The sequence below is a fragment of the Cervus elaphus genome, chromosome 10 (assembly GCF_910594005.1).
Source record: "Cervus elaphus chromosome 10, mCerEla1.1, whole genome shotgun sequence".
NCBI lineage: Eukaryota > Metazoa > Chordata > Mammalia > Artiodactyla > Cervidae > Cervus > Cervus elaphus.
The window spans coordinates 48058883-48070979 of NC_057824.1; the positions used below are offsets into that span (position 1 = coordinate 48058883).

At 50.7% G+C, this 12097-nt stretch overlaps 1 long non-coding RNA gene across 1 annotated transcript; it reads left to right on the top strand.

Annotated features, from left to right (window-relative positions):
• The first annotated feature begins 6890 nt into the window (after positions 1-6890).
• On the top strand, positions 6891-12025 carry LOC122701755. The gene is made up of 3 exons (XR_006343117.1): positions 6891-7026; positions 8731-8840; positions 11119-12025. It is a non-coding gene; the product is annotated as an uncharacterized LOC122701755 (long non-coding RNA).
• The last annotated feature ends 72 nt before the right edge of the window (positions 12026-12097 follow it).

Below are 12097 nucleotides of genomic sequence, written 5' to 3' on the forward strand. Positions count from 1 at the left end.
GGAGGATCCTGAGATGGGCCAAATATAGACTGTGAACCAGGCAAATCAAAATGAGTGGCCAAAGGAAACCTAGAAGAAATACCCCACAAAAGTAATTCTAACTGCCATGAGGGTGCAATTCAAAAACTCTCCCTCTGAGTCTGCCCATGTGCGTATCTATCCACACGTGCTGTACTCGTTTCCTCTTAATAAATACTTCACTTGCTTCACTACTTTCCGTTTTTATGGGAATTCTTTTCTGCAAAGCTGAAGAGCCAGGGCCCTTGTCACTGATCATTGGTCTACTAGCTAGGGTCTGGTGCTTTCTCCATCGCAACCCAGCTTCAAACTCCGGTTGGGAACCCAAGCCCTGCTCCAAGCCAGTGCAGGCCGAGGCCACCCGAGATCAGGGTGGGCCAGTGAACACAGGCTCAGGAGACCTGGAGGGATCACCAGGAAGCACTAGATGTGACCATCCATTCCTCATGGTGCCAAGTGCCTTCAGAAAACTGGAAGGACACAGAAGCAGGCCTTGCTGAGCTAGGGCATCTTTGTCAACCTCGGCAAGTGCAATTTTAGTGGAACTGAGCTGTAGTGGTTCAGAATGGCAGGGGTTAGCAAGGTGGTGAATCAGAATTTGGAAATGACTGTTGTCTCTCTCTTTTTTTCAATTTAATTTTAATTTTATTCTAGAGTACAGTTGATTTACAATACTGTGTTACAGAAATGACTATTTTCATCTGTCATTTAATGGTCAGATGAAAGAGAGAGAAGCTGATATTGCTGGTGGTGATATTGCAGGACCAAGGGAGGGTTTCCTTTGTCTGCAAAAGGCTGGGGGCTGTTTAAAAGCCTCCGGGAGAGTCTGGAGAGAGAGAGAGGCTGGAAGGACGGGGGTGAGGTGGGAGGAGCAGGTAGATGAATTGACGTGTGGGAGAGGTCTTGAGCCCTGGAAGAGGGGTGAGTGGGGATGGAAGGCAGGTGGAGACTTTCGAGCGGACAGCAGGGAGGTTCCTGGGAAACTTCTTCTCCAAGAAGAAGCTGAAGTCATCTGCTGAGTCATGGGAGGAGGAGGGGAAGAGGCTGGTGAACAGGCTGAAGGTTTGAGGGAGCCTCTGGGGAGAGTGGGGGAGTGAGCTGGGAGAAGAACCAGCTGGGCCTGGAGGCCGTGTGCACCGGGCCCCCATCTGCTGGGCCCTGTGGTTTTCTCCGGCAGTTCTCACTCAGCACTGTGGATCAGGAGCTGCAAAGTTGGAGGTCAGACCACCCAGGGCAGGCAGTGGTCAGCTGTGGCCAAGAGACTGGGGGCCAAGAAGGCTCAGTATATCAAAGGAGTGGGTGCTAAGACTGGCCAAGGACACGGACGGGGCAAGGTGGGGAAATCAAGGCAGGAGGAGGTCAGAGGCCAGAGGGCTCAGGGACAGGGAAGAGCAGGCAGAGGGAGCAGTGAAGTGGGGGTGCCAGAGCATTAGGAGAGTGGGAAGCCCCCCAAGAGCAGCAGAAAATTCTGGGGAGTGGACAGGCGCTAGTGCAAAGACTCCCTTGAGAGGCTCCGGTTGAAGACACTATGTCGTGTGGATGCTGGAAAGTCCCCAGGATGAGGCAGGGCCTGGGGAAGGAGGAAAATGACCACTTGGGGTCAAAGGCTGAGGAAGGCCACCCAGGACCAGGCTTTGAGGGCACAGGGATAGTTCACAGAGCTACAAGCTTTGGGCCCCAAGGAAGGGGGTCTGCCCAGGGGGTTTGGAAGAAGCAGCGTGGCACACGGGGCAGCTAGTGGCTTGAACCTTCATGTCTTTCCATTCTGCCAGGCACAAGGCCCTGCCACCCTTGCATCTTGCTCCCGTAACTCTGATCTCTGGGCCAGCACGTCTACCTTGGGAGGAAGATGGGATGATTTGGGCCTCCTGAGCTTCACAACCAGAGAAGAGGAAGCCAGGGGCTTGAGCAAAGGGGAGTGTGACCACGGTATTCCCCTGCTTTGCACTTTCTTTGTCCACTGGGTCGTGCAGGTGGCTGAGGACAGGCACCAGGCAGAGTAGAGGCCACTGTAATTCCCCAGGCCCTGGACATCCTGGGGTTACTCCTGGGGCAGGGAAAGATCAAGGAGGAGGCCCTGAGGCAGGCAATTAAAAAAAAAAAAAGGCAGAGAAAAGAGAAATAAACAGAGACATAGGGACAAGGATCCGACAGGACAGAGAGACAGACAAGAAAGCAGGATGGCTGAGACAGAATCGTGGAGAGAAGGTGCTGAGCTCGCTGGCCACGTGCCCATGGCTCATTCCAGAAGCTGCTGGGATGGACCCAATCAGTGTAAGATGGATGGCTGTTCTGGGAAGGCAGAGGCCGCCAGGCCAGGCAGCCACAGCATCCCTTCCATCTGCACCACCTGCTGCAGGAAGCCCAGTCGGGTGACTTGCTAAAGCCTGAAGAGTGCCCCCAGGGTTTCCTCAAGGGTAGCAGGAAGTGGGAGAAGGGATCTGCTTGGGAGTCACAGACACCGCCCCCCCCCCCCCCCCCCCCCCCGCCCCGCTCTGCCTCTCACTAACTCTGAGGTCTGGCAACCATCGACCTCCCTGCAGTCTTCATCGCCATCAGTAAGATGGAAATAGCCACCTAATGCTCAGTGGTTGTGACATGTCTTCACCTGCCCCACAGGGGACCTGAGTAACCTGGGTGTCAAGGCTGTCCTTCAGGTCTCACAAGAACTTGGAGGCAACTGACGTCTTCTGTTCTGGCATCGTTTGGGGAGAGTTCCAAAAATCTGGCCAAGCAGTTTAGGCCAGAGGTGGGGAGTCAGGAGATTAGGTTGTGACCCCAATTCCCAGGGCTGCACCACTGCTAAAAGTGAAAGTCACTCAGTCATGCCCGACTCTTTGCAACCGCATGGACTGTACAGTCCATGGAATTCTCCAGGCCAGAATACTGGAGTGGGTAGCCTTTCCCTTCTCCAGGGGATCTTCCCAACCCAGGGATTGAAACTCAGGTCTCCCACACATTGCAGGCAGATTCTTTACCAGCTGAGCCACAAGGGAAGCCGAACAATACTGGAATGGGTAGCCTATCCCTTCTCCAGTGGATTTTCCTGATCCAGGAATCATTGGTAAAGATCTCACCAATTAAAAGCTCCTACCCACTTCCCCGGGCTTCCCAGGTGGCTCAGTGGTAAAGAATCCACCTGCCAATAAGGAGATGCGGCTTCCATCCCTGGGTTGGGAAGCTCTCCTGGAGAAGGAAATGGCAACCCACTCCAGTATTCCGGCCAGAAGAATCCCATGGACAGAGAAGCCTGGCGGACTACAGTCTATAGTATTGCAAAAGAGTCAGACACAACTGGAAGACTAAACAATAACAACCCATCTCCCCTCACCCCCAAACCCCAGCACTTATGCTGGCTGCCAAGCCCCAACAACACAGAGATGAAAGGACATGGATCATCGTTCTGTCCCACCCACCCAAGAGCTCTGCCCCAGATGGTAGCCCTCCACAACTGGGCTGGAGGAACCCTCCTGATCATCAGGGTTGGCTGCACACTGGCCTCGTTCTGCCTCTCCACCATTTACTTGTCCCTCCATTGATTCAAATGTTGGGTACTTACTAGGTGCACCATACCCGGTGGGTGAGACAAATAAAGACACATGATGAGAAGACGGGCCCAGGATGCTAGGAAGGGACATCAAGGGGACCCTAGTCCCGTCTATCCAAGTCCTTGGCCTCCCAACTCCAGCTTAAGTGCTTCCTCTTCCAGAAGACTTCCCAGAACTTCTTCTAGGAGTGACTTCTTTTTAAAAAATTTTATTTATTTATTTATTTTATTTGGTTGTGCAAGGTCTCAGTTGCAGTACAAGGGCTCTTCACCATGCAGCATGCAAACTCTTAGCTGCAGCATGTGGAACCCAGTTCCCTGAGCAGGCATCGAACCCAGGCTCCCTGTATTGGGGGTGCAGAGTCTTAGCCCCTGAACCACCAGGGAAGTCTCTAGGAGTGACTCCTTCTGCTTCTGAGCCCACATTTCTCCAAAGCTGCATACACCAGGGTCTTACTCAAGGGTTAGGAATGTATATGCACAGTATCCTTACAGATTGTCTCCTCTTTAGGGTCAGAGTACAGATCCTATTCATCTTTGCATTCTATGGAACCCAGCACAGTTGCAGGGGATCAGAGGTCAATGGATACATATGTTTTTGAACCTCAGTGGAGATCATCAGATGCATAATAGTTTATGTCTTTAAGCCTTAGTCTCTTCGCTTGTTAAGTGGGGATAATAATTTTCACTTCCTGGCGAGGCCAGATGGATCAAATGAGATATTGCATGTGAAGTCCCTTGGCAAGCTGGAGGCTGCACAGCTCTGCGCAGTCGTGGGTTGTTGCTAATAATACTGCAATCTCGGGGCCGGAGTTGGACGCAGAGAGGCAGGGAGCAGGCGCCCCTCTGTCTGCAGCTTCTCCTCCTGCCTGACAGTGGTGGAGAGGTGCTAGGAGCCTAAAACAACCCCAATGTGGGCAGCCAGACTGCGGTGGGAAGAGAAGCCAGTGGGAACCTGGATACTCAGGTTCCAAGTCTGCCTCTAGCTCAGGGTGGTGACCTTGGACAGGTCAGTCCCTTCTCTTGAGCATCAGTTTCTCCATCAGCCAAGTAGGAATTGAATTCACTGGCTGGCTGGCAGCAGAGTTGAGGTGAGGCTCTGGTAGGAGCTGGAATGCAGAGGAACCCCACACCAATGTCCCAGTATTGTACAGCTGTGGGGTCCCAGTGAGGTATGTACCAATCCATCTGCAGACATTACCCTTTCCCTTCCAGCCCAACTGGGTCAGATGGCAGCCTCTCTCCCTGGGAAACCAGGCATAATTTCTGGCCAGAGTGGTGCTCAAATACTTGTTGAATGAAAGAATAAATGAGTGAATAAAGGGGGCCCCACAGAGGGAGTGCCACTCTTAGGCTCCCAAAGCATTGCAGCCCACCTTGGACAGGTCAACAGTTCATCCCTATGTTCATGGTCTATACTGCTTCTACCAGAGTTTGAATCATCATCACGGCTCCCCTGCATTAATGCAGCTGGTTTTCCTGTTTCCATCTTCTTCTCCTACTATCTACCCCTTCTCCACAGGATACTTAGAGTGATCTTTTTAAAACTCAAATCCTATTATGTCTCTCTTCTGCTTAAAATCCTCTGGTTAGCTTCCTAGTGCCTTCAGGATAATCTTCCTAACCATTAATGAGCCTACAAAGGCCCTCCTCCCATCTCAATTCACTGTCTCTCTTGAGCCTCTGTTCCAGCCACCTGCTTCTTTTTCCATTCCTCCAAGAAGTCCAGGCTTTCATCTGGTTAAAAGCTATTTTCTTTCAAAAGCTTTCCCTGGTCCCTCCTCCTAGACTCAGTTGTTGTTCAGTCACTAAGTATCGTCTGACTCTTTACGACCCCATGGACTGCAGCATGCCACGATCCTCTGTCCTCTACAATTTCCTGGAGTTTGCTCAAATTCATGTCCATTGAGTCAGTGATGATATCTAACCATCTCATCCTCTGCAGCCCCCTTCTTCTTTTGCCTTTAATCTCTTTCTCTTTGGGTCTTTTCCAATGAGTCAGCTCTTCGCATGTGGTGGCCAAAGTATTGGAGCTTCAACTTCAGTCCTTCCAATGGCTGTTCATGGTCAATTTCCTTTAAGATTGACTGGTTTGATCTCCTTGCTGTCCAAGGGACTCTCAAGTCTCCATGGAGTACTCATTTAGTTCTAGTGTTACGCTGCTCGGTCATGTCTGACTCTTTGTGACCCCATGGACTGTATAGCCCACCAGGCTCCTCTGTCCATGGAACTCTCCAGGCAAGAATGCCCTGAAAACTGCCCCAGACTTAGCACTCTATTCCTCTCCCATCCAACTCTCACCAGTATTTCATGGAATCATTGGTCTATCTCCTGCCTAGACTGTCAACTCTACAGGAGCAGAGATCTGGTTGGCCCTGTGATGCACTGTTTGCTCCAGTCTGACACAAGGAAGGGCTCAAATAATATTTGCTGAGTAGCTGAGTGAGGTTGAGAGGAAGAAAGGCTGCTTGCAGTCTTTGAGAGTAAGGTAAGCTTAAGCAGACCAAGACCAAGGGCAGAGGCCAGAGAGGTGGGTGGAGAGCGGTGCAGGGGAGGGGGAGGGGCGGGGGCGAGGTGGGGGTAGGAAGAGACAGGGCCTAGACTATGAGTTTTATGAACAAACTGCTGAGATCCAGAGACCATCCTCCCTGCCCCTTGTCTACATCTCAAAGACCCTCAGGGCCAACCTTGCACGCCCAGGCCTTTGTCGGGGTGCCTCTAAGCTGCTGGTCTTGAAACTCTCAGCCTAGTATGCATGTCTGCAAGTACCTGGGCCTGCCCCTTCCAAATGCCGGTTTTTTTTTTTTTTTTCCAAATGCCGGTTTTAATAAAAACTGGCCTTATAATCTTAACAGTCTTCTGCAGGGTAATCCTCCCCTAAAACAAGAATAAAGATCCCAGCCTGGCCCGATTGGGGGCGGGTGGAGTGTCAAACGCTTTTTGTAAACTGAGAATGTCCGCACAGACTAGAAAAGCTCGCCTTCACCCCAGGTTCTTGGGTATTCTTCCTGACCCTTTCCCCCTGACCCCGCATAGGTGGCACCACGCTTCCACGCCAGTACCAGGCACACCCGCCTTTCCAGTAGTGGAGCCCAGCACGCTCCCAAAAGCCCCGAGGGGCGCGCCGGGAAAGGGCAGATTCTCGGGATAGGAGGGGAGGTGGTGCCTTTGCCTTTGGCTCCGCCCCACCCGCACCGCACGCCGCAGCTTGCTGTGATTGGCTATGTCAGTCCACGACTCTCCAATCAAGAGGCTACCCCGGAGTCAGAGGCGGGGCTTCGGTTCCCACGCAGGGCGGCTCCTAGTCTCTCTCCTCTTGGGGCGTCCACCCCGCCCTGCCCCTCCGCCGTGACTCAGCAGGAAGGCGCGACTCGACCGGGCCGGAAAGGCCGAGCCAAGTCACCCCCTCCAGGTCCACGCCACTGAGCGTGTGGGACTTGGAGGAGGATTTGGGGGCGGAGGTGAGAATCCCTAGACCTGATCCCTGATCTTTGTGACCCAGAAAAACTGATCCTTTTCTGACCCTGCGTTTCCCTTTCTCACAGTAGCGATAAACACGTCCAGGAGAAGTCAGGAGACACGATCGTACTAGTTAGTAGGAAAAGCATGGGGCTTTTTTGGAGTTTGACAGTTAAGGGAACGAATCTCACCCATTATCTAGCTGTGTGATGCTAGCCAGTCCCTAAATCCTCCTGTGTAAAATCATAGAAAGATTTTTATCTCCATCTCTTAGGTTGAGACAGTGAAATGAGACAATGAATACAATGTATATAACCACTTGGTTTCATAGGTGGCTGCAGAATTCAATTAGGAGAAACAGCTTTGATTAGCAAAACAAAAGGGACAGTTTTGGAAAGCTAGTCCTGGAGACTCTGCAGTAGACAAAATAGACAGTTCTGCCTAAGAAATGGGCAAGAACCCAAGCGAAAAATGGGCAAAGGACTTGATAGACATTTCTCCAAAGAAGATGTACAAATTGTCAATAAGAACAACAGCAAAAGACACTTGACATAATTAGTCTTTAGGGAAATACAAACTAAAACCAGGAGATAACACTTCACAGTCAATACGATGACTAGAATTTTTTTAAGGGGTTGGGGATAATAAGACAACAAAAATGTGGAGAATTGGAACCCCTGTGCGGTGCACGTGGGAATGTAAAATGGCCCATCCACTGTGCACAACAATTTGGTAATCCTTCAAAATGTTAAATATGTAATTACCATTTTTGCTATTGTTGTTTAGTTGCTAAGTCGTGTCTGACTCTGCAATGCTATGGATAGCCCACCAGGCTCCTCTGTCCATTGGATTTCCCAGGCAAGAATACTGGAGGGGGTTGCCATTTCTGCAGGGGATCTTCCCGACCCACGGATCAAACCTGGGTCTCCCATATTGCCTGATTGTATGTCTACAAAATGTCTAGAAGCCATCGGGACAGAAAGTGAATTTAGTGGCTGCCAGAGGCCCCAGGGGTAGGGAAATGGGGAGTGACTGCTAATGGGCATGAGGTTTTTTTGGTGGGGTGATGAAATGTACTGGAATTAGATAGTGGTGATAGTTGCACAACCTTGCAAATAGCTAACGGACCACTGAACTGTACACTTTAAAAGGGTGAATGTTATGTGAATTGTATCTCAATAATGCTGTTGTTTAAGAAAAGGCAAAAATGTGGGAGTCAGAGGGCTTGCAAACTTTGGGGGAGGAGACAGGGAGGGTCTCATTTGGGGTAGGCTGTTAGGGCTAGAGTAGAGAAAATCGAAATAAAAATGATGTGGGAATGTGCCTGTGTGTGCAGTGGTGGTGATGGTGGCCCTGTATGTGCATGTGAATGTACAAAAGGGCTCTTTAAAAACAGGATATGTAGGGACTTCTTAATGGTCCAGTGGTTAGGACTCTGAGCTTCCGCAGCAGGGGACCTGGGTTTTATCCCTGGTTAGAGAACTAGTATCCCACAGGCTGTGTGGTGTGGCCAAAATAATAATAATAATGATAATAGACATGAGTTTAACAATTTTCAGTTGTTTGATTCTTTAATGTTGTTCTTTGTATTTATTTATTTGGCTGTGCCAGGTCTTAGTTTTGGCACACGGGGATCTTCGATCTTTGTTGGGGCATGCTGGATCTTTGTTTTTTAACATTTATTTATTTACTTATGGCTGCGTCAGGTCTTAGCTGTGGCATGTGGGATCTTCCGTTGCTGTACGCGGGCTTCTCTCGAGTTGTGGCACCGCATGGGTTCCAGAGCCCACGGGCATGAGGGCTTAGTTCCCCCGAGGTATGTGGGATCTTAGTTTCCAACTACAGATTGAATCCGAGTCCCTTGCATTGGAAGGTGGAGTCTTTAGTACTGGACCACCAGAGAAGTCCCTCAGCTGCTTGTTGAATGCTTGCTCCAAGTCAGTGGCCAAGTGTGCACCATGTGCAGCCTGGAATCGGTGGAACTTTGGGGGTGAAGGGCTTAGTCAGTGAACAGGTAAAAGGGGGAGTCACAACGGAGGTAAAAGCAGATGGGAGATTGAGAAATCAGCAAAAGTCAGGGGGACTTAGCAGGACCTAACCTCCATAAGGGGCTTCCCTCATAGCTCAGTTGGTAAAGGATCTGCCTGCAATGCAGGAGAGCACGGGTCGATTCCTGGGTCGGGAAGATCCTCTGGAGAAGGGATAGGCTACCCACTCCAGTATTCTTGGGCTTCCCTTGTGGCTCAGCTGGTAAAGGATCTGTCTGCAATGCGGAAGACCTGGGTTCAATCCCTGGATTGGGAAGATCCCCTGGAGAAGGGAAAGGCTTCTCCTGGAGAATTCCATGGGCTGTGTAGTCCATGGGGTCACAAAGAGTCAGACATGATTGAGTGACTTTCACTCACTTCACTAACCTCCATAAGAATTCCTGAGATTTTTGGTAGGGATCCTCAGTATTCTATTTTAATGGGCCCTTTTAATTAATCTTATGAGGCAAGGTGCAGTCAGGAAGTTGAAAGATGCGGGAGATGTCCAAGAGGCTCATTGCCCTTAGAATAAAACTCCTCCCTGTGGCCCAGAAAGCCCTGAGTGGTCTGACCCTTACCAGCTTTCCTGACTTGTCTCTTGGCACTTTGCTCCAGTCACAATGCCCTTCTTGCTGGTCCTTCTGCAGGCCAGGCTAAATCCCTAGTGAAGGACCGGGAATGGTCTACTCTAAACCTTTTCATGGTCAACAAAAGGCTCATGGCTGGTTCCCACCCAGGCCCAGCTCAAGTCTTACCTCCTCAGAGGCTTTCCCTCACCAGCCAATCCCTCCCATAACACCCTGCCTCATGTTCCTTGTAGCAGGAATCACTGCTCCAAATCTCTTGGCTGTTGATTCGTTCAGTGCCTTATCACGGGACTTGCCTTGAAGGTAACCTCTGGGCCATGCAAACAGGAACAGGTCTAGATCTCACAGAGTCCAGCCCAGTGCTCAGACTAGCACACGGGTGCTCCAGAAATATTTGCTCAGGTCCTCTGTTCACTGGCCAAACATTATTTGAGCACCTGCTGTGTATGAGGTCTTGCACACAAAGTTGAACACAACAGCCCCAGCCCCAGGAGGACACAGCCAAGTCAGAGCAGTCCGCTGAGATGCGGGGGTCGGTGCCGTCCCTGGGCAGGTACAGGGTGTGATGGGGGCTCCTAGTCCTGACCATGGGTGCCGGAGGGGGATACCCATGAAGGCCTTCTGGAGAAAAGGAAAGCTGAGCCATGAGGCTAAATAAGAGTTGACTAAGGGGGAAGGAGGGGAGAGGGTGACGTGTATTCCAGGCAGAGAGAACAGCATGTGCAGAGGCCCGGTGGGAAGAAAGCCCAGACATTAGAGGAACTGAAAGTAGTTCAGCCTGGCGAGATCCTGGCACCAAGTGGTGATGGATGATGTCAAAAACACAAGCAGGGCCAGTCTGTGCAGGAGACTTTGTAGACTGAACTAAGGAGTTGAGCAAAGGGCCTTCCCTGGCGGTCCAGTGCTAAGACTCCATGCTCCCAATGCAGGGGGCATGGGTTCGATCCCTGGTCAAGGAATTAAGCTCCTGCATGCCATGTGGTACAGCCAAGAAAAGAAAGAATATTAGCTTCCAGTCCTGCGTATGCTCTGCAAACCTGGATTAGTCATTTCCCTTCTCTGAGCCTCAGTTTTCCCTGTCTGTAAAAAGGGATGCTAATACTTCCCTTGAGTTGAGCACCGATGAAAGCACTTTGTTTAGATGGGGAAGGGGAGTCCAGGGGTGGGAAGCTGTGATACACCTCAAGACAGTGGAGAGGCATACTTGAATGTGGGTGTACCTCAGTCAGTCAGTTCAGTTGCTCAGTCGTGTCCGACTCTTTGCGACCCCATGGACTGCAGCACGCCAGGCTTCCCTGTCCATCACCGACTCCCGTAGCTTGCTCAAACTCATGTCTTATCAAGTCGGTGATGTACCTGGAGAGGTAGTAACCATGGGCTGTGAGAATGATAGCATGCTGCACTCAGGTCTGGGGCTCTGGGTGGCTAGAACATCCCTGTTTCTCTGCCTCACTCCCTCCATTCCTTGGTGCTCTCACAGGAGGAGATGAGCACACGTCCTTCTACTCCACCATCCTGAACCAGAAGCCCCGACTGCCTGAATTCTTCAGCATTGTCATTCCTTTCCCTCTTTCAGCCCTCATCCCTCCAATGACACAGGGAGCTCCCTGACAAATGGAGACAAAACCAATACTGCCAAGAGCTGATGGAGTTTGGAGCTTAAGTGTCTGCCTCGCTCTTTGGCTGGCAGCCAGGACTTGGGTTTGGAGCCTGTGGGAAGCAGAATAATGCCTTCCCCCCAAAGATGTCCATGTCCTAATCCCTGGAGCTGGTGAAAATGTGACTTTACATGGTTAAAAAGATTGTGCAGATGTGGTTAAATTAAGGACCTTGAGATGGGGAGATTATCTTGGATTATCTAGGTGGGCCTGATATAATCATAAAAGACTTTTAAGGATGGAAGAGGGAGGCAGGAGAGTCAGGAAAAGAGATGATGGAAGCTGGGGTGGGAGTGATGCAATTGCTGACCGGAAGGAGGTCTTGAGCAGGCATGGAATGCAGGCAGCCTCTAGAAGCTGGTGAAGGTGAGGAAATCAATTCTCCTCCAGATCCTCTAGAAAGAATACCGCCCTGCCAACACTCTTGAATTTAGACCAGGGAAACCCATTTCTGACCTGTGACCTCAGGAACTGTAAGATGATAAATTTATGTTGTTTAAAGTCATTAAATTTGTGATAATTTACAGCAATGAGAGAAAACTCATACAGAGCCTGCAGGCTAATGTGGAAGGCGGGGTTTTTTTGGTCAGACAGTTGCTATTGGCAAGTCATGCACCCTGGAGCTGACAGAGGCTCTGGCAGCATCCCCCACTTCTCTGTGGCCCTGGGGCTCCAGGTGAGGCACCCCAAGAGCAGCCCTTGGGGAAGCCCCAGTGCTGCTTCCTTTTCCCCATCATCCTTTCTGCCTCCTGTCAATTTTTTTTCTCTTCTAGTCACTCCACTGCCGTGACCACCATGTTT